Source organism: Crocodylus siamensis, chromosome 9, assembly GCF_052110815.1.
Source record: "Crocodylus siamensis isolate JL-2025a chromosome 9, ASM5211081v1, whole genome shotgun sequence".
NCBI lineage: Eukaryota > Metazoa > Chordata > Crocodylia > Crocodylidae > Crocodylus > Crocodylus siamensis.
Window position 1 is genome coordinate 2,858,107 of NC_143403.1, and position 21,296 is coordinate 2,879,402.

General features: G+C 49.2%; 1 protein-coding gene and 1 long non-coding RNA gene across 5 annotated transcripts in view; one reads left to right on the forward strand and one right to left on the reverse strand.

Annotated features, from left to right (window-relative positions):
• Nucleotides 1-21,296, reverse strand: part of ZNF469 (zinc finger protein 469) — a 361,499-nt gene that overhangs the window by 104,522 nt on the left and 235,681 nt on the right. For 2 of the 4 annotated variants that reach the window (XM_090063865.1, XM_090063862.1), the window contains exon 1: nt 3,111-3,351. The exons of 1 other annotated variant lie outside the window; for it this stretch is intronic. The gene's annotated coding sequence lies outside the window, so the exon portion shown is untranslated. Of the gene's footprint in view, nt 1-2,853; nt 2,933-3,110; nt 3,352-21,296 lie in introns of those variants that run through there. One more of the 4 variants, XM_090063864.1, reaches the window with a different exon arrangement.
• LOC149857044 (uncharacterized) lies at nt 3,564-12,276 on the forward strand. The gene is made up of 3 exons (XR_016444335.1): nt 3,564-4,189; nt 5,264-5,406; nt 8,541-12,276. It is a non-coding gene; the product is annotated as an uncharacterized LOC149857044 (long non-coding RNA).

Here is a 21,296-nt window from a genome sequence, read left to right on the forward strand (position 1 = left end):
CAGGCAGCGCAGACACGCACCACTGACTCACACATTAAAGATGTTAGGAACCAGCTACAGCTCCCCTGTTTTCATAATCTCACATTTTATTTGCTGAAGGTTGTTGGTAACTGTTGCTTAGCGGAGGGGCAATGGCGCTCCGATGCCTCTCTCCTCCAGGAGCCCAAATCCAAATGATGTGGAGGACAACTGGAGGAGATTTAAAAGCAGGCAGCTTGGACGCTGGGGTGAGCTAGCAGGCATTCAGATCCATGGACGATAGGATCCCTCGTTCAATGCTATAAAATTGCAGTAACGCTCAGCAACAGTGGAACTAGTTACTGGCACATTGTGTTTTGGATGCGAGCAACGTAACCAGCCCATTACAATGCAACTCCAACTGAAATTAGACTCTGGTGAGTAATAAAATCAGGTCCTGAATGGGATGAAGTATGTGCCTGCTTCAGGAAAAAAAAAAGCTTTCTTGACGCCCTTCAAAAGCAGCAAGAGAGAGTCTGATGGCAACAGGGGCCACTTTGCAACCGATGCTTGGCAAGATCGAATCTCTGCAGACTGTTGTCTGGAGAAGGCAAAGACAAAAGAACCCTGCTAGCAGAAACCAGCCTGTTCGGAAAGAAAGAAAGAGAGAAAGAAAGAAGCTGGCAATATGAATTAGAAACTGGCAGTACGCATGAGGCTTTTTCGTGCTACTAAATAAATACAAGAGCTTTGCTGACAACCTGCTGGCAGGAAAATAAACTCAAGGTAAATCATGGCTCTTGGCACAGTTAGGATGTACAATAATAAATAATCACTTTAAGACCAATCGCATTGTTTTTCTAAAGCATTTTCCACCCCGAGGTCTCAGTGCGCCTGACAAAAGTCCTATAGTTTTGCTGCGCTTAGATCCCACCTGTCCTGCATCTCAAGGCATCACTAACACACGTGCAAAGTGTAACGAGGGGGGACAAGTGTGACAAGAGAGTGCAAGGCTGGGGGAGACTCAGGGCCAACAAGTCAGAGGTAAAACCCAGCATTTCTGCATCACGGGAGGCATGCTCCGCTCCTTGGATCTCACCCGTGCTCCCAAAAGAGGACCAAAACCATCCAAGGGCTGTTACGGCCCCAAAGAGCAGTTGGCATGAATTCATCACCAGACCTGCCTCTTCGGTGCGAACCCGGCTGCCGGCGGAGTCGCCGGGCTGCCTAATGACAACCGGGGATTCAACCGTGGTCACGACGCGTGGAGACGTCCCGAACATAATGCAAAAGAGCTCGCACCTAGGAACAGCAAATCTTCCTACAGCACAGAGCCCCAACGAAAGAGCGGACACCACAGGGACAGGAGCTTATTCCATGCTGAGGGGTTTGGGCCACAGGCATTTGTCCATGCCTGGACCAGGCAGGTGCATGGGACCGGCAGACAGATGCCCACGGCTCCGTGAGGATCCACCGAAGGGTTTCTCGTTTCATTCTGTGAAACCGTCCTCTGATTGCTGCTTTCCACATCGTTTAACCAAACATTTCTTTATATACAGATATATAGTTATAAATAGATATAGACCTTTATCGCTCTATAACTATATATCTATACATAAAGGGGGGGAAGAGAGAAAGAAAGAAAAAGATGAGAAAGAAAGAAAGACGAAGGTAGACAGATGCATGGGCTCTGCGTTCACACAAAGCACCACTGATGGGCGGCTACTAGTATGGTGTCAAATAACGTTTTATATATACGAACGTATATATATATATATATATATAGATAGATAGATAGATAGATAGATAGATATAGATAGATAGATATTGTGCCAAATAATGCTTTACATATACGAACATATAGATATAGATATATATAGCTAGATAGATATTGTGTCAAATAACGTTTTATATATACAAACATATATAGATATAGATGTTGTGTCAAATAATGTTATTGTGTCAAATAACATTTCATATATAGATACATCTATCTATATACAGAAACATATATATATATATATATATATATATATATATATATATGAAACGTTATTTGACACAATACTAGTAGCTGCCTATCAGCGGTGCTTCACGTGAGCGCAGAGCCCTTGCATCCATCTACCTTGACAACCCAACATATACTCTTTGTATATCAGTGGCTTCATTTTAACACACAGGAGGGCAGGTCGCAAGCCCCAACAAGCACCCACGACCGCCTCTATCACCGGTGCACGTGGGTGCTCAACACCGACGGCGGCCAAGCTTTTCAGCGGTCACCTCTTTGAGATGGAAACCGTGTGAGGTGCATCCGTTTCTAACCGTGCCGAAGAAGTACGTGCATCTCTGATCACTACCAGATGCGTTTATAGTTTCCAAAGGGTTAAGGAAAACTATTTAGGAACAAACTTGCTCTATACAAGCCTTCCCCCCTCCAGGTTAAACAAGCAGACAAAAACGCGTGCTTCCAGGGGCACAACTTTCTAGCAACGAAGCGCAGCTGTCAGCTTCAGCGCGGGTCGGGGGGAATCACAGCCCAAAAACAGCCACGTTCACAAAAGCTTCCACTGGGTTTAACTTTCAGGATTATTACACGCCCGCGCTTTGATGAATTATAATCCCGCGAGCCTCCAGGTCACACGCACACACGCTTTAAGAACAAACTGATTAAAAGCTCAATGCATATGCTCTCCCAACCTCAAAGAGGGAGACTGTTTATTTCCGAATGCCATTAAAATAGTCGGCATTTTTTTTTTCTACGCAGAGAGAAACTAGAGCTCTCGGCAAAGAACACAGGCAACTAGGTTTCAGTTATTTCTCCGTTTCCTTTATTAGATCTCCTCCGAAAGCGGCAGCGGGATTTTTCGCCCCCTGCTTTTGCAGGCGTTTTCCTACCTGCCCGCCCTAGCAGACATCTGCAAGCGCTACCTCCCTGGGTGTTCGGTTACAGGGCATCTTCAACAGAGAAAAGTTTCTGGATAGAGGCAAAAAAAAAAAAAAAAAAAGCTCAAAATCGCTGCACTCTCCAGTTGCTGCTGACACCCGGCAGCGGAAAGCCTCCCCGCCGCACACCCCCGCTCCCAGCAATTGCACAATCCAACCTTTTTTGGATACAGACAAATCACAGGGATTTTCCAAGAGAATGCCCTCACCTTTCCCTCTCCGAGCCGCAAGCTGTCTTTATAGTCTCTCTGTATAGACTGTACTATCTCCAGTCTTCAGACAGCGCTTTCAGAGCTGGGAATATCATTAGGCTGCAGTTGGACAAAAATCACAGAGCAAAAGCACAATATCCGAGACAGGGGTAGGGTCCAGATCTAAGCAGCGGGGCTCCAGGCTTGCTGCCGTTGTCTCCCTGACAGGGAAAGCCATGGTTCACCTGGACGCGTGTTATTCACATCCGACAGTACTACATTGAGTGGAGGAGGCATGAAAGCCTCTCTGGTGTCTGCTGATGACTTCACTTCATTAGCATGCTCCTGATAGTCCTCTCTGACTGTCTTTTACTGACTTTAAGGCTCTGCTAATCAAAATACTGTAGCACTTAACTATTTCCTGACTCTGGGGCTTTGCAAGGCAGAGCCCTGCGAGGTAACCGCGGATGAATGGGAGCAGAAATCCTACCCGCCACGAGCACCAGACAGAGCCCCAGCCCAAAAGCCATCAAGGCTACTGATGTTTGCAGTTAATTGCAGCAAAGTATATTCCAAGCCGACTCCAATTTGATCTGCTTTGCAAGGGCAAAACACTCCCCCGCAAAACCGATTTGCGCGGGTCTTTTTAAGGCAGCCGGCTGCAAAGATGACAGTGCTTGCCGTGTCCTGGGCTGAAGAGCTTCTACTCCCCGAAGAGTTATGATATTTTTTATTTAAAGCAGTCTCCGATTGAGCGAGTCCAGCAGGGCAGGAAGGCGATGCATTAACAGTCTGTGCCAAGGACACTGGACTCTGCGGTCACCGCTGCAATAAAGGGAGTGATCTCAGATCGTTACCCTTATTCCAACCCCCGCGCTTCCTCCAACTCATTATCTGAACAGCCCTATCACCTGAATACCCAAAAGTTTCCAAAGTTTTACTGCAGGCCTGAAAGCATCATTCATAGGTAGGGAAACTGAGGCACAGAGAGATTGACGGTACAGAAGAACAAAGGATCGAGACATACCAAGGGCTGGGGACTTACTGCAGCCCCGCTGATGTGCAGCGACTGTCTGGGTGCTTGCTTTAACCCCAAGGTAAGTAAAAGCTAAGTCATGTTTAGCCTTCAAATAAACAGAGCTCACTTGCTATAATTTAGCTTCCACTTTTAAGTGGCAGAAGAGGGGGGACGCAGATGGTTAGGACATGTCAAATGATCTCGTTGAACTCACTGTCCCGTGCTTGCTTGACTACAACACGGCTGACTTGCCCAGATCTCTGTAAGACGGGCAGGAATCGAGCTCGTGGCTCCTGACTTCCAGCCTCGATCTCTCCCAGTTTGGGACCTAGGTCAGTCTCTACTTCGGGAGAGCTTCAGGAGCAAAATTACTCCATGTGCATGCATATGTGTCTGTGTGCAGGGGTGCGCATGAGGGATGCTTTCCATCTGCGTGGCTGCACGTATGTGCTGGTGCATGCTTTCCATCTGTAGGCATATGTGTGCCTGTGTTGTTGTCTTCCCCCCCCGAGTGTGCAGGCATGCGCGTGTGCATACGCTTCTGTCCCCGTGCCTGCACGCTTGCTTGTGCATGGGCGTGTGTGCATGCGTGCTTTCTTTGGTGCGCACGCATGTGTGTCCGTGTGCATGCTTGTCCACGCACTGGGACGCGTGCCCAGAGCGGGCTGGTGTGGTTTTAACTTTAGCCTCTGCTCTGGGAACATTGTCACCAGATTAGCATTACAGGAAAAGAAAAAGGGGAATAAAAAAAACAAAAACACCCGCACTCTTATCCAATTAACGCCCTCTCGTTACAACTGAGAAAACTGGCCCCAGAAAGCTTTTAATAAAGGCCTGATGTGCCGTGTGTGTGCGAGGCTCAAGCTGTAGTAGTGTGTACAGCTGTGGGGTCCCACCGAACTGAAGGCCTGATTCATACACAGCAAAATGAGGTCAGGAGCGTATGAGTCTCTGAGCATCCATTTCTTCACACAGGAGGTGACCCACATTTTTTACTACTGATTCACGAGCTCAGCTGCAGACACTGCTATCTTTAGACCTAAAGGAGACTACAGGGAGCTGAGGGCCCCTCTGAAAAAAAATAAAAAATAAAAAACAGAACCGGGCTTCAAAAGGCTATTATTAATGTTATTACCTTTCTCGGCTTTCCGAGACCTCCCTTGGAGGAAACGGAGCCAAGTTCTAGGTGCAAAATTGCACGCGTTAACTGGAACAAGAAGCCCCCGCGCTGAACCGGAGAGGATGTGGGATTTCTGAGCGGACCAGAGGTCACCTGCCTCCTGGAAGGTATTTAAGGTGAGATGGGGGTCAAGGGCTTCATGCAGAACAGAAGCCCGTTGCAAACGGAGCCCGTTTTTTGAAGCTCGCTGCACAGGATCTTGGTTGCAAGGCGGGGGGGGGTGGTCCTCAAATGGCCAGAGGTGTGTTGCATTTGCCTCTGCCTCCCAGAAAGGCCCAAAGGTGCCCATGCAGAGGAGACCAGCCTGGCACCACTTCCAGCTGGGGTCGCCGTGGAAGTCGCCAGCCTCAGGGGCCCCCAGGTGCTGAGCCCCCAGGTGTCAGTGGGAGTTAAAGGGCCTCCACGGAGCAAGATCAGGTCGCAGCAGAGCTTTGGGATCCTGCTCCAGGCAGACGCCAAGTGGTGGGGTCACAGCTGTCTAAGGAAAGCTGGGGCTCAGTTTGCATTAGATAAGCACAGGGGGTTTAAATAAATAAGCTGTGCGCAATGGCTGGCTTGGTCCAAACACCACTGAAGTCAATGCCAGTCTTTCCGTTGACTGCAGCAGGTACTGGACCAGCCTGCCGAGGCCGATCCAGCCCCAAGTGCCCCGAACACACGGCCACGCAGAAACTGCTATTTGCATTAACACACGTCTCGGCCCGAGTGAAACAATTCTCAGTTATTTATTTTGCGATTTCTAAGGGCACGGATTCAACAAAGCACTTAAATGCAGGTTTACTTTGAAAGCGAGCGGGATCTTAAGCACTGTGCTGAAAAAGAGTAGGCTTCAGCACGTGCTTGGAGCTGAGCAAGCGCTGAAGCCCTTTGCTGGGGGTGGGAAATCTGATTACTGAATCACCAGGCACCAACACAGTCGTGCTTTCAGACGGCGATGCCAGCTAACTGAAATGCCTTCAACACCACCATCCTGCTCGGGTGAAATCCTGGGTAGGAAGCGGATGCTAAATGAGGCCCCGGAGGTCAGCAAATTAAAACTACAAGCAGCCACCGGAGGAATGGGTCTTGCGTCTGGAGTCAATACCCCTACGCACAAGGCAGGTCTCAGCACCTGCTCTGAACTGAACCAGACAGATATGCTCCCTCCAATCCTGCCATGACTTTTATAAATCTCCAGTTAGACCTTGCACTAGACTCAGAAATGAGCAGGGACTAGCGCAGGATTTAGCAGCCCCAGAGCAGGGAGCTAGCAAATGAGCAGGGAGCTAGCAAAGGATTTAGCAGGCCCAGAGTAATGCCAACATTTCCACTGATGCATCAGCAGAGACAGCAAAATGCCCTCACCCCCTTTCTCCGAGTGAGCTCTTGTTCTTCTGGAAGAACCCACCCTACCTGGAAACATGCCATCTGGGCAGGAGGCTGCTTACACTGTGTTGTATCAGGAACCAACCGTTTATTTTTGCAGCAAAATTTGAGATGAGAAGAAAAGGAGAAATGAGATGTTTTATTTTTTGCAAATCAAATACTCCTTTCCCAACCTCCAGCAACAAGCTATTTCCACCGCAACTTGGCCAAGACCGTGCTTGCTGGACAATATCGCGCCCGCACGCATTTTCACATGACCAGTCAACATCAGCTGAATCCTCATGTCAGGTTGGGTGACCTTCCTCTGAAAAACACTCCCCATTCCCCCAGCGATTCCTTGCTAATAGCAAGAAAAGGGTGATTTAAATGCCGTGAAGCCAAAATCCACTTTTCAAATCAGCCCGTGACCAGAGAGGGGCCAAGATTTTACCTTCAACTGTGCATTTCAGATGCAGATTATAAGGAGAATGGGAGCTTGCCAACCTGCACGTCACTCCAAGAGGCACAGACACGGAGATATTTATTGTACATTTGCTTGCTGGATGGCCACTTTCCTGCAGCACATCAGACAATTATGGAAAATGAGGGTGGGAAAGGACTTCAGGAGGTCGCATCTAGTCCAAGCGGGACCAGCCCCAACTACCTCATCCCAGCCAAGGCTTTGTCAAGCTGGGTCTTCAAAACCTCCGAGGATGGAGACTGCACCACCTCCCTGGGCAACCTCTTCCAGTGCTTTACTACGCTCCTGGTGAGACAGATTTATCCTAATATCCAACCTAAATCTCCCTTGCTGCAACTTGAGCCCATTGCTCCTTGCCCCCACTGAGACCAGTCCAGCTCCATCTTCACCCTTCAGGTCTTCAAAGGATGCTACCAAATCCCCACTCTGTCTTCTCTTCTGCAGACTAAATCAGCCCAGTTCCTTCACATGCCTTGTTCCCCAGCCCCCAAACCATTTTTGTTGCCCTCCACTGGACTGTCTCCAGCTTGTCCACATCGTTTCCGTAGAGGGGGACCCAAAACCGGACACGGGACTCCAGCGGTGCAGTGCTTACATCTTACTGCTGCCGTGGAGACCCAAGAGAGAGCTGGGCCTTCACCCGTGTGACAGGCGCAAGGTGCATCACCCAAGTGGTGCTTCTGTCCCGGAGCCGTGTGCACTAAATAGGGCTCGAGTTCAAGGTTGTGGAGAAGTCATTTAAAACCGAGCCGAGGAGGGGGGATTTGAAACCACCGTACACCATTTAGTAGGAATATATGCCTTACCCATAGGATTCGACAGCTCTAAGAAAAGCCTGTTGAAAGTATTTAATTTGATTCTGTCATTTTTTAGGTCAATGTCTACAGCACCTGCTTGGCTCCATGTTTGCTAAAATGATCTGGGATGCTGCAATAAGGGCCAGACCAAATTCTTTAACTGGGAGGAGACCTGGAGGAACAATATAGGGCCGGTGCTGAAGGCTTCCCACCCTGCCTGTTTCCTTTCTTTGGTTAATAATACAGTGCTTTGCACTTCTCATCACACAGCACATGCCTCCCAAAGCCCTCACGGCTTTACCAACACCTTCAGGCCTCACAACGGTCCCGAGAACACTGTTATCCCCATTTTGCAGACGGAGAAAATAAGGCAGAGAAAAGCGGACAAGTCCAACTGGCCAACCAGTCTCCTCTAATTTCCAGACAGCGGTGCTTTCCTTCAGGATGAAGGTGCTCTTCTGATCCATCTTCTGTCTAGTCATCGTTTCATATCCATCTTCTATATACTCCTTGTTTCCTTTTCTCTTCGCAGGTGTTTTAGCACCACTTGCTGTAAAGCAATGGGGAAGCTGGGAAGGTGCGGGCTCTGTATGAAATAAAGGGCTCATTATGGTTTCCGAACCAGCAGGGCTGACCACAAAGAATGACTACGCCCTCCTGCCCCGAACCCGGTGCCTATGGAAGGGCGAGAAAATGGCAAACAGCAGAATTTGGAGCGCAGAGCAAGTGCCCCCTCTTCGTAGCACCCGGGCCCTGTTGTTCTCCCTGGTCCTACCCCCAGCCTCGCCTCCCTGGCCCATGCCATCCAGGATGACTCATCGGTTTCCCGACACACACGAGCTGGGCAAAATTTTAAAAATGCAGGACATGTTTTCTTGAATAATAAACACACAAAATGCTAAAGAAATCATGCTATTCAACAGGAAACGCCTGGAACAATACTTTTGCACAATGCCGAAATACACACCGTGCTCTTGTGTGTGCGCGTGTTTTCCTCCAGCCAAACGGATGGAAAGGCCAAGCAGGATGGATGATACACACCATGCCAAGCCTCCAAATCATAAAGGTCCATTTTCTTGGACAGCAAGGCATCGTCTGGCTGGATTCCTTCACAAGCAATGAGCTCTGCTCTGCACAGCAAATAAATTTGTGGCACAGGCATTTGATAGCGTCTCTCTTTACACACCCGTCTCATCTGCATGCTCACAAATTGCAATGGCAGAAGAGTTTTTGGGGCTTGCAACGGTTTGCTACTGCGAGCGAAAACCTGCCGAACCACTGGGAGTAGAGGCCCGAGATGGGTTGCTGCCACTTTGAAGATATCGGCCTCATCTGTGTCTGTAATAGGTTTGAACTCAGTCTTATGCCTCTGTAGCAGGGGGAAAAGCAGATAGGACCTGGATGGGAAGGGAGGTGATGGGATGTACGTTTTGTAGTGAAGGTGCGATCTTCACGGAGTTGCACGGTAAAATCTATTTACTCCCGCGTGCCCTGCGTTCAGATTGACTTTCAGCTCCCAGGGCTCCTGTGCTCTTTGCATTGATCCTTACCACAAGGTCGTCGCTTGCTTGTAATCTAGGAGTCCAGATTCATCATGCATACAACTTCTTGGCAAGCCTCCCTGATGAGCGTCTTCTGGGCCAGCTGTTCCTTAGAGCAGCCTTGCTGCTTCTCCCCCAGCCCTCTCCAGAAATGCAAAATCCCAGCCCACTGCTCGAAAACCACCTCTGTCATGGGCTCACCCACATTCCCTCTTTGAAGTAAACAGCAATCCAAAGGGTTGTGCAAGAGCAGTTGCATATATGTGCTCACCGCGACTGGCCTCGTTCCCATGCACCGCTCGCCATCACCCATTCCCAAGCGCTTTGTGGTAACATAAGTAAAAGGTAAACACATTCCCCAGTACCCACTTGCAGCTTCTACAGACTTTATGGCACATCTAATCTCGTCCCCACTGCTAGCCTCGCTCAGGATTTTTTTTTGACTGTGTTGCAGTGGATGCAACCAGAGCTGGACAGTTATGGCTTGTGGAGCGCTTCCCCCCATTTCTGCCACAAAGGCTGCAAACAGACGTCACATTTATCCCAGGATAATGTACAGTCATTCAGATATCCATATCCTTTGTCCCAGGATAAATTCTAAAAAGGTTCATGGGATCAGAAGTGCTGACAGTTTATCCTGGGACATTGCTAAGTGCATCTGAAAGCTTATCCCAGGATTGCACCATGGAAATCAGTGGGAGAAAAGTGGCAATGCAATCATGCATTCATCTGCTCACAGATGACAGAGGAAGGAGCAATGGGCTCAAGTTGCAGCAAGAGAAGCTGAGGTTGGATATCAGGAAAAAAATCTCTCACTAGGAGGGTGGTGAAGCACTGGAGCAGGTTACCCAGGGGTGGTGGCATTTCCATCCTTGGAGGTTTTAAGCCCCAGGTAGACAAAACCTTGGCTGGGATGATGCAGCTGGGGCCGATCCTGCTTGGTGCAAGGGGCTGGACTAGATGTGACCTCCCGAGATCCCTCCCAACCCTCTTTTTCTACGATCCTATGATTTTAAGCCCAGATTAGAAGGGCAATGTGTGTATACACCAATCCCAGGATAATTTTGTTCTGAGACAAACACACGGACGCTTGTCAAGGGACAAGAATGCAACATCATCTGTTCCTCGCCTAAGTCGTAATGAGTTTCCAGATGAAACGAGCACGACCTTCACCGAGAGCCTGTTTTAGTGGCCTTTTCTCAGGGGTGGCAACATGCTGGGGACACACACAGCATAACCGCTGACAGGACGGTGGCTTGCTTAGCCATGGGATGTTTCCAGCCAGCAGCTGGCAAGCAACATGTAGATTCAGGCGTTGCTGCTGAACACAGAAAATGCTCAAGGTAAAGGTAAGCGGCAGCAAGACACTCCCCTTCAGAAAGGGGGCAGAGAGGAAAAGCATTGCCATGTTCATAGGCACTGAGCTCAGGGACATATTGAACTGATTTCCTGGGCTCCTCCGAATGCCTCCTGGTTGTTTATTGAATGAACAGCCGTCATTCAGAAATCCACAACAGACGGCACCGTGGCACGCTGCGCTGCATTGTTTCCATCCCTCCGTCAGGCCATCGCTCTCTTCCTCCCTGCCCCCATTGGCAAGAGCAGGGCAACTATTAAAAGCACAGGCAGCACCCAGAGCAAATGCTCCCCACCCTGCTGCACACACACGCCAGCCACATGACGCCAGCGCGTAACAGCGTCCAAGTCAGATGCCATCTGGGGATGCTGCGTGCACGTGGGAGCAGGCCTCCGAACCCCAGCTGGCTAACAACTGCACAAAACGTGTTTGGCTCCCACCGTGGGGAAGACGGGGACTGGGGAGGGATTAGGAGAGTAAAGAAAGCGGCAGATGAATTGGGAAGTTGCTTATGAAGGCAGCAAACAAGAGAACAGCGACTGCCAGCTGAGTAAGATGGGGCACGGGAGTAATGACAAGCTAGAGCAGCGAGGACGTGGAGGGAGAAGGCCTTCCTAGACGCCTGGCGGTCACTGCCGATATGGTCTTTATAGCAAAGTTATGCCTCTGCAGCAATGCAGTTCAGCTGCAGAAAAGAGAGGGTCAAACCTCCCCCTTGGAAGACACCACATGCCACTGCAGCCTGCTGTGCCCTTCCTGCCATCGGTGGAAGCCAGACACGACCTTGGATGCACGACCTTTCAGTCCCTGTTGTCATGCACCTTCTCCATCCTCCCCCTTGACCACTGAGAACAAACTGCGAAGAACAAGCTCTGGCAGCAGCTCACTTTGCACCACGTGCAAAAGAGCCCAGGGATAAGGGACTACGGCTCAAGCTGCTCAGCCCAGATGTGCTGCTTGGGGCAAGGGCTACCCCAGCCCACCAGACTGGGCTTCAGAAACAAGCCTTGCTGCAAACGCATGATAATCAGCACGCGACTCTGATCGGCGTTCGGTCATGAGCCAGGGAATCTGTCAACATGAAAGATGCAATCTATGTATCCTGGGCTTGCGGGCAGCAGGGGGAAAGCAGCCCCCGGCGCTGCGCAGAAAGCTTTTTGGTGCTGCTTTCCAGAGGAAGTCAGCTTTGCTGACAGCGTCACCGTAGGGTGAGTGGGGAGGAGGAAGACAGAATAAAAACCGATGCCAAAGAGAGGGATGAGCAGAGTGCAGCACAGATGCCATAAACAGCTGGCTTGGAAGCAAAGGACGGGACAGAAAACATTCCCAAGATATGTCAGAGCAAAAGCCCATGGGCTGTCTCCAGAAGAAAGAAAATGAGTCCGGAGAAGAGGCAGAATCAGTCAATGGTTTTACTCGTAGCACTGTTGTCCAGAGCCTCTCGAAACATCTTGTAATGTGGGAGAAAGGAAGACCATTTAGCCTGCTGGAGTGTGGCTCAGACTGATGGGAAGGGGCTTTGTGACTTGCCCGAGCCCTCTGCTGAGCTGGCACCTGGAGGAAAAGCAGGTGGAAGGGTGACTTCTTTCTAAAAATGAGATCTTGCACGGAGGGCGAAGACGACACGAGACCACGCAAGATAACCAGCCGGGTGGCAAATTTCAGACAGCACAGGTTGGCATCACAGGTACCCAGCTAGATCAGACAGGCTACCTAGAGAAGTTGTGGCATCTCCATCCCTGGAAATTTTCAACAGCAGGTTAGATGAACACTTGTATGGGATGGTCCTGCCCTACAGGACCTCAGGAGGTCCCTTCCAGCCCTCCTTCCCTATGAACCCTGTCAAGGGGGAGAAGCTGAACAAACATACCAGGACAGCAAAAGTCGGAGGCACCGTAGCCTGCTTTCTCCACTCCTCCTTGATGTTACCCTCAAGCAAGGACTGCTTTGCCTTCCACCAGATCTCCTTTTGCCATCAGCAGCTTGAAACCCCTGTGTGGTGCAGCACCGGCTCCGACGCACCTTCCGCCAGCGAGCAGTGAGAGGCGGCTCGGCTACGTCTCCCCGGTGCCAGTGCAGTCCTCGGCTGCTGGTAGAGCAGCACCGAGGGCAGAGAGCAGACTTTCCCCGGGACTATCGCTGCACTGAAGGGAGAGGCCACCCCCCGAGCCCTATTCGTGATCACACAGAAATGACCTTCCCATGCCAAACTGCAACCCCTTTGTTCTCCCTGCAATAGAAGTTCATATGGAAAAATGGATTTTTGGAAACAGCAGTGAATGCATTTTTCCATTGCCTTTGAACACATTACATTTTTTTGTCTTCTTCCTCCCATCCAGCGCACAGCAAAAGTGCATTTTGGGGATGTGATCCTCACAGCTGAACAAGAGGCATAATCAGTGTTCAAAAACCCATTGCATGAATTATTCTCATCCCTGGCCTGGCCCCCCACCTTTCTTCCAGAGAACGGAGGAGCAGAAGAAGGGTGACATTTCCTCTCCTCTCCAGTCATAGCTAAAGGAGCCAAGCTTGTCATCAAAATGATGCAGTATTGGCTCCTGTAACTATTCAGGGGCATATCGGAAGAGAAAGAACTGTGTCTTTCACACGAAGACAAGCAGAGCTAAGTTTGGGAGGGCTGCAGTTCAGATCTAGGCTGGTGAGTTATCTCTTGGTAGCCAGAATAAAAGTGACTAGCATTCACAGAATACCGTTTCACCCTCTTTTGTCCTCACATAAACAGTCACCTACACCAGCCACCCTCATCCTCTAAATTTAACTCCACGCGTGTGTGGCCCCCATTGATTTTGACAGGACTATGTAGATGCTTCATCTTAAGCCTGTACACCAGCGTCTGCAGTATGAGCCCCTGCATGCAAATACAAATGATCCTGAGAGACATAATGACGGTGTCACTGTCAAGTAGGGAAAAGTAATATTTCTCCCAAGTGGAGCTTCAGAGAGGTGGACACTAATTGTCCTGGGACACACAGGGTTGTTATGCCTTGTTTTGCGAATGAACCAGGATGGTTGATTGCACAGCTTGTATTAACGGTGGTATCACAGCTATGGGATGAACTGCACGTTTTGCTCCTTTTAGTCACCCACAGGCTCTGGGCACACAGACCAGGATAGGTTAACTTGGTTATATACATCAACAGGAATTATACTGGCATCCAGAGCAGATGGATGAGCAATTATTCTGGGATAGCTGGTGCAAGTGAGTGTTATTCCAGAACCTCACCACGAGGTGGTAGCAGGACCAGCAGCAGGACTACAGGATGACTGTGAACACACAAGACTAACACCAGTTTAACTTATATTGGGTGCATTTACATGTGCACATTTACTGCGCAGTAACTGAAATTTCTGTGCAGTATGGGTATGTGTCTACACGTGCACTCCCATACTGCACAGTAAATATGATGACTTGCACTGACTTGAGCATAAATTTGATACCTGCATCATGCCGGTATCAAATTTATGTTCAATTAGTTACTGCGCAGTAATGCATATGTAGATGCCTTACTGTGCAGTAACACTGCGTGTGCAGACTGACTTGGGACTAAGTTTAGTCCCAAGTCAGTGCATACACAGTGTTAATGCGCTTTGACGCCTGCACGTGTAGACGCTGGCCTAGTCCTGCGTACTGCGCAGCAAATTTAAGCCAGTGTAAATGCATGTGTAGATACTCCCACTGGCATATTTTTGCTGCTGGTTTTTCCTGGAGTAACTTTAGATTTGATTTTAATAAATTAAACCGTTATAGATTTATATGCTTGTGTTGTCTCCTCTTTTTTTTTTTTTTTTTTAACCTTCATATGTCCAGGTCCTCAAATATAACCCTTTAAGTGACAAGTGCAGCTTCTGACACCTGTTCCTAGGTGGGACACTGTGGACCAACCGCTCTGGGGCTGGGTTTCTGGGCTATGATTTTTTTTGATTCCCAACTGCACTGGAAACTGAGGCCCACATAGGTTCTGGCATCTGGAAGAGTAATCCTTGGACCTAAGAGACATGGGAATTGCTTACACATTTTTAAGTTTCTTTCAATCCAGGCAACTCCATCTCTCCATAGATGGAAGAGAGTGCCCCAGCTGTGGTTGCTACCTCTCTCCCTCTGTATGCATTTGCCAGTCTGGATAGTGTCTCTTAATTTACCCAACACCCCCTGCCTCTAAGCACGGTTCTTTTGAGATTTTAAATACAATTTGGTCCCATGCTTTAGTCTGGGGATGGGCAAACCCAGCTAATCCAGGAGAGTTTGGGATTGGTTGGAAACTAGACTAAAATTAGAGAAAAAGTGGGTTGGGTTAAGCTACATTTTTCCCAACATCAGCAAACTGAAAAGTGAACTAAAAAGGTTTCAGGTTGAACAAATGTCCCATTAAAACCAGAACATTTTTTTTTTACTTTTGCTGTCAAGCTTTTTTTTTTTTTTGGCCAAAAAAAGGGGGTGGAGGGGAGGTTCATAAAATTGAGGGGAATTTTGAAACAAAAAGTCATTTCACAAGTGGAAAACCTGAAACATGTCAGCGGTCTCCAATTTTTCTCTCTCCTCTCCCACATCCCGACCTCAAAGATGAATAGTTTGGCAGAAATGATAAGAATTTGCAGAACACCTTGGTTTCATTGACCTGTGATTTTCACTGAAAAAAAAAATGGCCAAAAAAAAGTTGCCTTGCTGCATTAATAAGTAGTTTCTTCTCCATTTATGAGCCAGACATTATTTCATCAGAGAGCCTTATCTTTGCCATTCTTTTATTTCCTGTGGATTGCTTCTTTATTTCTCTCCTTTGATTTAATCAGGCTAATATCAATCAGATAACCTCAGGGTCATGATATTTGTGTAAAATTGCATTCATAACCCCTTCGTCCCCCACAGATGGATGCTAATATCCATTTACCTTGATCTCAAAGCCGATAAGTCCAAAGCCGTAGGACAGAGGTGGCCAGCCTGTGGCTCACATGTCCCCAGGGACAAGACCAGGGAGGGGGCAGGCAACATGGTGGTGGATAGGACAGGGAGCAGAAAGAAGAGCAGCAGATCATGCAGGGAGCGTGGGGCAGGGAGTAGAAAACAGAGCCGGTGATCGCGCAAGGGAAGGCGATCACAGTGGCACATGAGATGTATGTGCATACAGCTTAACTTGTGGCATGCCAGCCAAAAAAGGTAGTCTCCCAGTGCCGTGGGTAACTAGTGACGCGCAGGCCCTACTTCCACCGAGTATTTAAGATCATGCGAGCCAACAGGATGGTGGATGTGTCTGTGCGCATGTCTCAAGCATTTTTGCTCTATCGAGGCCCTGGCAGCCAATACACTGAACCACCTCTTTCAGTCCAATCACGATACCAAAAATTCAGGTAAGCAGGACTCAGGGCCAAGCACCAGCATAAACCCCGCACCTTTCAGGGTCCTCGCCGCCACTGCAACCTTCCCGGCGGTGGCTCTTGGTGAGGATGCGAGTGATTTCTGCATCTCACACCACCATGCCATGGACTCCTACAGACACGGGACAGGCTCAGGCGTTGGTGAAGAGCCGTACCCTACAGATCTCTCTTTTTAAAATGTATGCTGGGCCTCTTTTCGGTCTCCTCTGGCAGCTTTTTTATAGATACTACTGTTAAAAACAAAGGAAATTGCATTCGCCCCCTTCTCCCCCCATGTTAAACCAGCGTTTAAGACTGACTTGAACTGACACCTATACTTATAACACGCATATTGCCAGAGTGTGAATCATGCACAGCTTATCAGCCAACGTGGGTGATTTCCATTATGCAGAATGAAGCAGTTCAGCTCCTTTGGTCTGTTTGTCGAGGGCTTGGCATTCGTGCACTTGGCTTTTTTCCTGCTGGTGGTATAATTTCATTGAAAAGCCTTCGACTCCTCGTAGCCCTCCTAAGGAATTAAAAAAAGGAGAGCGCGTACAGGAGGTAGTGGGGGGGGAGTATTTTGCATGGCCGGCTGGCGCTGGAATCGAGAAATCTTCCAGAACAAACTGGAGAAAATGCGTCTTCCGAAAACATGTGTGATCACTCACTCGCCCTGCGTACCAAGAGGGCGGGTTTTATTTATCGGCTGATGAACCGCAAAGGCCAAAGGAATTTGATGATTTGGAGAATTTGTGTCTTGGTCCATTGAATTTAGGCACCGTTGCAGTTATTTTGGATGATCCCAGAGATACAGGACATTCCCCTGTGAGAAGCATTTCCCGTCTTGTGGAGCACAGCCCCAAGGCCATAAATTCCTCTTGCAATGTAATTTGCTTTTTGTTCCCTTTCTCTGACAGCCAGTCTATAAGGCACACAAGCCCAGGCTCCCTCCGCGCTGCTTGGCCTGAACCAGAGGGCTGGCCCTGGCAAAAACCATTTCATTTTGGTCTGATGTAGCCACCAGCTTTCTCCATATTTCCTTTCTCCTGCACACCCTGGCTCCCCCTGTGCATTTGCTCCATCCTGGGCTGCTGCCACGGTGCTCAGGGAATATGATGCCAGGAGGGCTCAGAAAGCAGCGGGGCAAGGAGGAGCCAGTCAGTTGGATACAGGTCCATCCCCGACCCCAAACGGACCCAAACTTTGGAATTTTCTGGTTTCCCAAACCGATTTCAGAAACACCTCTGCAATTTTTGGTACAAAGTCATGGTTTCCATTTCTTCTGACTGAAAGCAAAACATTCATTTTGGTCAGAAAGCCATTTTTCCATTAAAAAGAAAAAGAAGAACAACGTGGTTCAATGGACCTAGACTCCTGGTGGCCCCAGCCAAACTTCGTATCAGGCCCTCCTTTGCCAGGGATAATGATGATAATCATTTTTAAAATTACCATTTTCGGGTCCCTTTTCTATCTGGGCACCGGGCAGCTGCCTGGTTCACCCATGCCTGTCTCTGGCCCTGGAGATGACCGCTGTCCAGTTCTGGTGTCTGCTTGAAAGACAGGCCAAATCCCTTGCACAAAAAGAGCTGGCCACTCGGGCTGCAATCATTTCTAAGTTCCTATCTGACTACACAGTCCCTTGCTGCGAAGCCCGGCTGTTACATTTTTAATTGCCTCGTTCCTTCCAACAAGCCACGCAACATGGAAGTCGCAAGACCCAGTCAAGCAAAGGGGATGAAGCTCCCAGAGCAATTTCTGAGCCTCCTAAGACAGCACAATCCTTTGCAGCCAAACTGAAGGGCATTGCCCCAATTCCTTTGATTTCTTCCAGATGCAAACATGGTGTGAACCATGCAGCGAGGAAAAGTTCAGCCCTTTCTGAGCAAATAACAACCACCAGATTGCCATCTTATTTGAGGCACGGCTGATGACAGGCACATGGCTGGATGTGTGCATCTTCCCAGGGATGAAGTTAACCACCGCAAAATCATCTCCAGCTCATGGGATCCCATCGCCTTCCAGCGAACAGCAGAAATGATATAATAAATAACTATCTGTCCTTATAAATAAGACATTCAGCCGTCTGGGTGTCAGTGGATCTCAGCATGCTTTACCCACGATCATGAAACTAACCTCACAGCCACCTCCCGAGCCCCCGTGTTACAGACAGGGCTGAGATACAGATCGAGGATCCACGTTTCAGAAATGCCCCTAAGCAGTCAGTCGGGCGGTCAGTCCTGAGGCTGCTGTGACCATTGGGACTGCGTCACTGGTGATTTTTCAGGCAGGTGTCCTGGTGGCACCCATCTCCTCTCCAGCTATGGATGCCTGTTGGCTAACGGGGAGCTCATCTGCCCTTTGACAGGTCTTGTTTTTAGTCCTACCAGGTGTCCACACCCCATCCTCACCCAGGATAGCCCCACAGGTTTAAGTCCTCAGCTCGACCATGGATCAGGCCATACTGCTCGATGCAGTAGCAGATAGCATACCAAGCGGGGCCTAAAGCAGATGATAAATGTGCGCCGCATTTCTACACTGTGTTTTGCTTGCGCACATAAAATGTACTAGATTTTCCTGCACAGTCTTAATTGCGACTGGGAATTAAGCATGAAGTTGTGCATGCATATGCAATTCCTGAACTTGCCCTGCAAGCCTTCCCCTGAGCAGCTCACACGAGGTCCTAGAGCCTGCGGAAGCAGGAGGCATTAAACCCCTACTGCCTCCAGCCGGCTCTTTTACCCAACGAGATCACCACTTCTTACACAAAATCGGATTGCTTGGCTAGACGTAACATAGGGTGCAGTCCCTGGTGCTCTAGGAAAAGGCCTGAGGAGAACGGAAAGAAAGAAGCCATTCGCCGTAAGAAATATCACCTTGGAAAACTTTGGAGAACGGTCTAGCGGGATTGCGCGCGCGCTTCTCTCTGTGATCCAGGTAGACAAACGCCAAGGCCACAAGCTTCGAGCAGACCAGATGGGAGCTCTGCGAAGACACAGAGAGTGATTGCCAGGTTCTCCGAAGGAGAGCTGTGCAAGCCAGAGATGAATTTTCATAAGCATGAAGCCTAAAAAACTGGAAAGTCTCAACCTAAAGGGCAGGCAATTCCACGAAGTGAGTAAGCTGCTGTCATCAATGGCTCTCTGCCAAGCAGTTCCTTTATAGTCTGCGTACCGTTGAACTTTCCAATGGCCTGTGGCTACACATTTTCATCTGCACATCTTTTGCAGAGGCCATTGTTTCCCATCACACCTGCTCTGGTTCCTCCTGCCCTAAAGGCTTTCACGACTAGTCATGGCATGCATGACTTTTAGCAGCTTGACACATGCCAAACCTGAAAAAGGAGAGTGATAAACTCAAGGTCATGAAAGAATTTAACTCAGCGAATTGCTAGCAGGCAATTCTGATGTCTAACGCAGGGAGATACCTAGCCGGGCAGCGCATGGGAAGGAGAGGGACCGTGGGCAGCTGATCCTCGTGCATCGCAGAAAATATAAAGTTCACACTCCCAGGGTGATTACATACATGATTTTCCAACTGTGCCAGCTACTACATTCAAAAATCACGAGTTAGAGCCTCCCGGAGTCATGAGATTGCCCTAAAAATCCTGAACTCCAAAACCATCATAAATCTGGATTCTTCTTATTCACATCCTGTTTCTTTTAAGCCTTTAGAGGGCACCTGGGTTGTGCGTTCAAACTTTTATCCAAAGCCAGAAAGAGCTGGTAATACACTTTCTCTTCCAAATGTAATTTGAGATAGTCAAATCACTAGACTCCGGGCACTGGATCCGTACGAAAAACAGAGTACCGAGACATGCGGGAACATCACAAGAGTCGACAAAACTGCACAGAGCATTCAGGACCTGCATTGCAGTCGTCTCCATTCGACCCTACTATGACTCACTGCTTGCATTGTACTAAAAAGGCCTAAATAAACCCTGGTGCAGGGGACAGGACAGAAGAAACCATCCACTCCCAATGCTCAACCTGAGGTCACATAGGTCTTGGTTTCCATTTCCAGGGCATGCACAGCAGCAACAAACTGATGCAAAGGGGAAGGGAAGAATTGGGGTATAACCCAAAGTGGCAGCAGCTCCCCGAAGCTAGTGGGTCTGGGCCCTGCTCCTGATGAGCATGTGGTTCATGCCACACATGTCACAGCCGCAATCCCCTCTTGTAAGCAGGCCCAGGAGAGGAGCCAGATTTATCCGCCCCATCTCCCCACTTGGAGAGACGACCCCTAACGCAGCGTGTTGGTCTGGGCAACGCGCAGAAGCTGCCTCCCCCTTGAGTGGCACTGGAGAGGAACTCCTCTTTCGGAGCTGTCAGTCAGACACCCAGCCCCAGCGCTCGCTTCGTGCCAATGAATAAAATAAATAACGAATCCCTTTCCATGCTCTCGGCTGCTAGACTCGCCGCTTCGGCCAGAAATCTGCAAGGAGGGCTCGCTCACCCCGAGCCTTGCCCCGTGCCTTTCATGCGGCCCTGCCTTCCAAGAATAATGGAAACAGGAGAAGGAGGAACTTTCCTTCGGTGCTTCCAGCTTTTGCCCCACTGCCAGATTATTATATTATATTAATGTGTAAATCAGGATCATGCATGATGAAAAAAAAATAAAGAGAGAACAACCCCCCCCAACACACACGCACATATGCTGGACAGAAAAGAGAGAAGTAGGGCAAGTTCCAGCTCACCCCGCAGGAAAGCTGCAAATGTACAGAGCCAGGCGAACGGCAAGCGGACTGTGTGCAGGGCCAAACCCCAGCAAGCGCCGAGCACTTCTGGGACTGCCAGGCACACACAGGAGCAGCCCCGCATCCGCCGAAACCAGCTCTTCTGTGATGCTGCAACCGGCCAAAGGCTGACACGCTCGCCCGGGTCACGGGTTTCAAAACATAATTAGCAGCGTAAGTGGAGAACCCCCCTGAGCTGCTGCTTTTTAATGGACTTCCCTGCGCTTTCTGCAGTAGGAGCGTCACGCTGGGAAAAGGCACGTGGGGGGTTATCCAAACCCAGCTGCACTTCAGGAATTGGGACCGTCTCCGCTTGGGTAGGACGAGAGTACGAGTCTACTTTTATTTGATCTTTGGGGATCAAGAACAAGGTGCGTACAA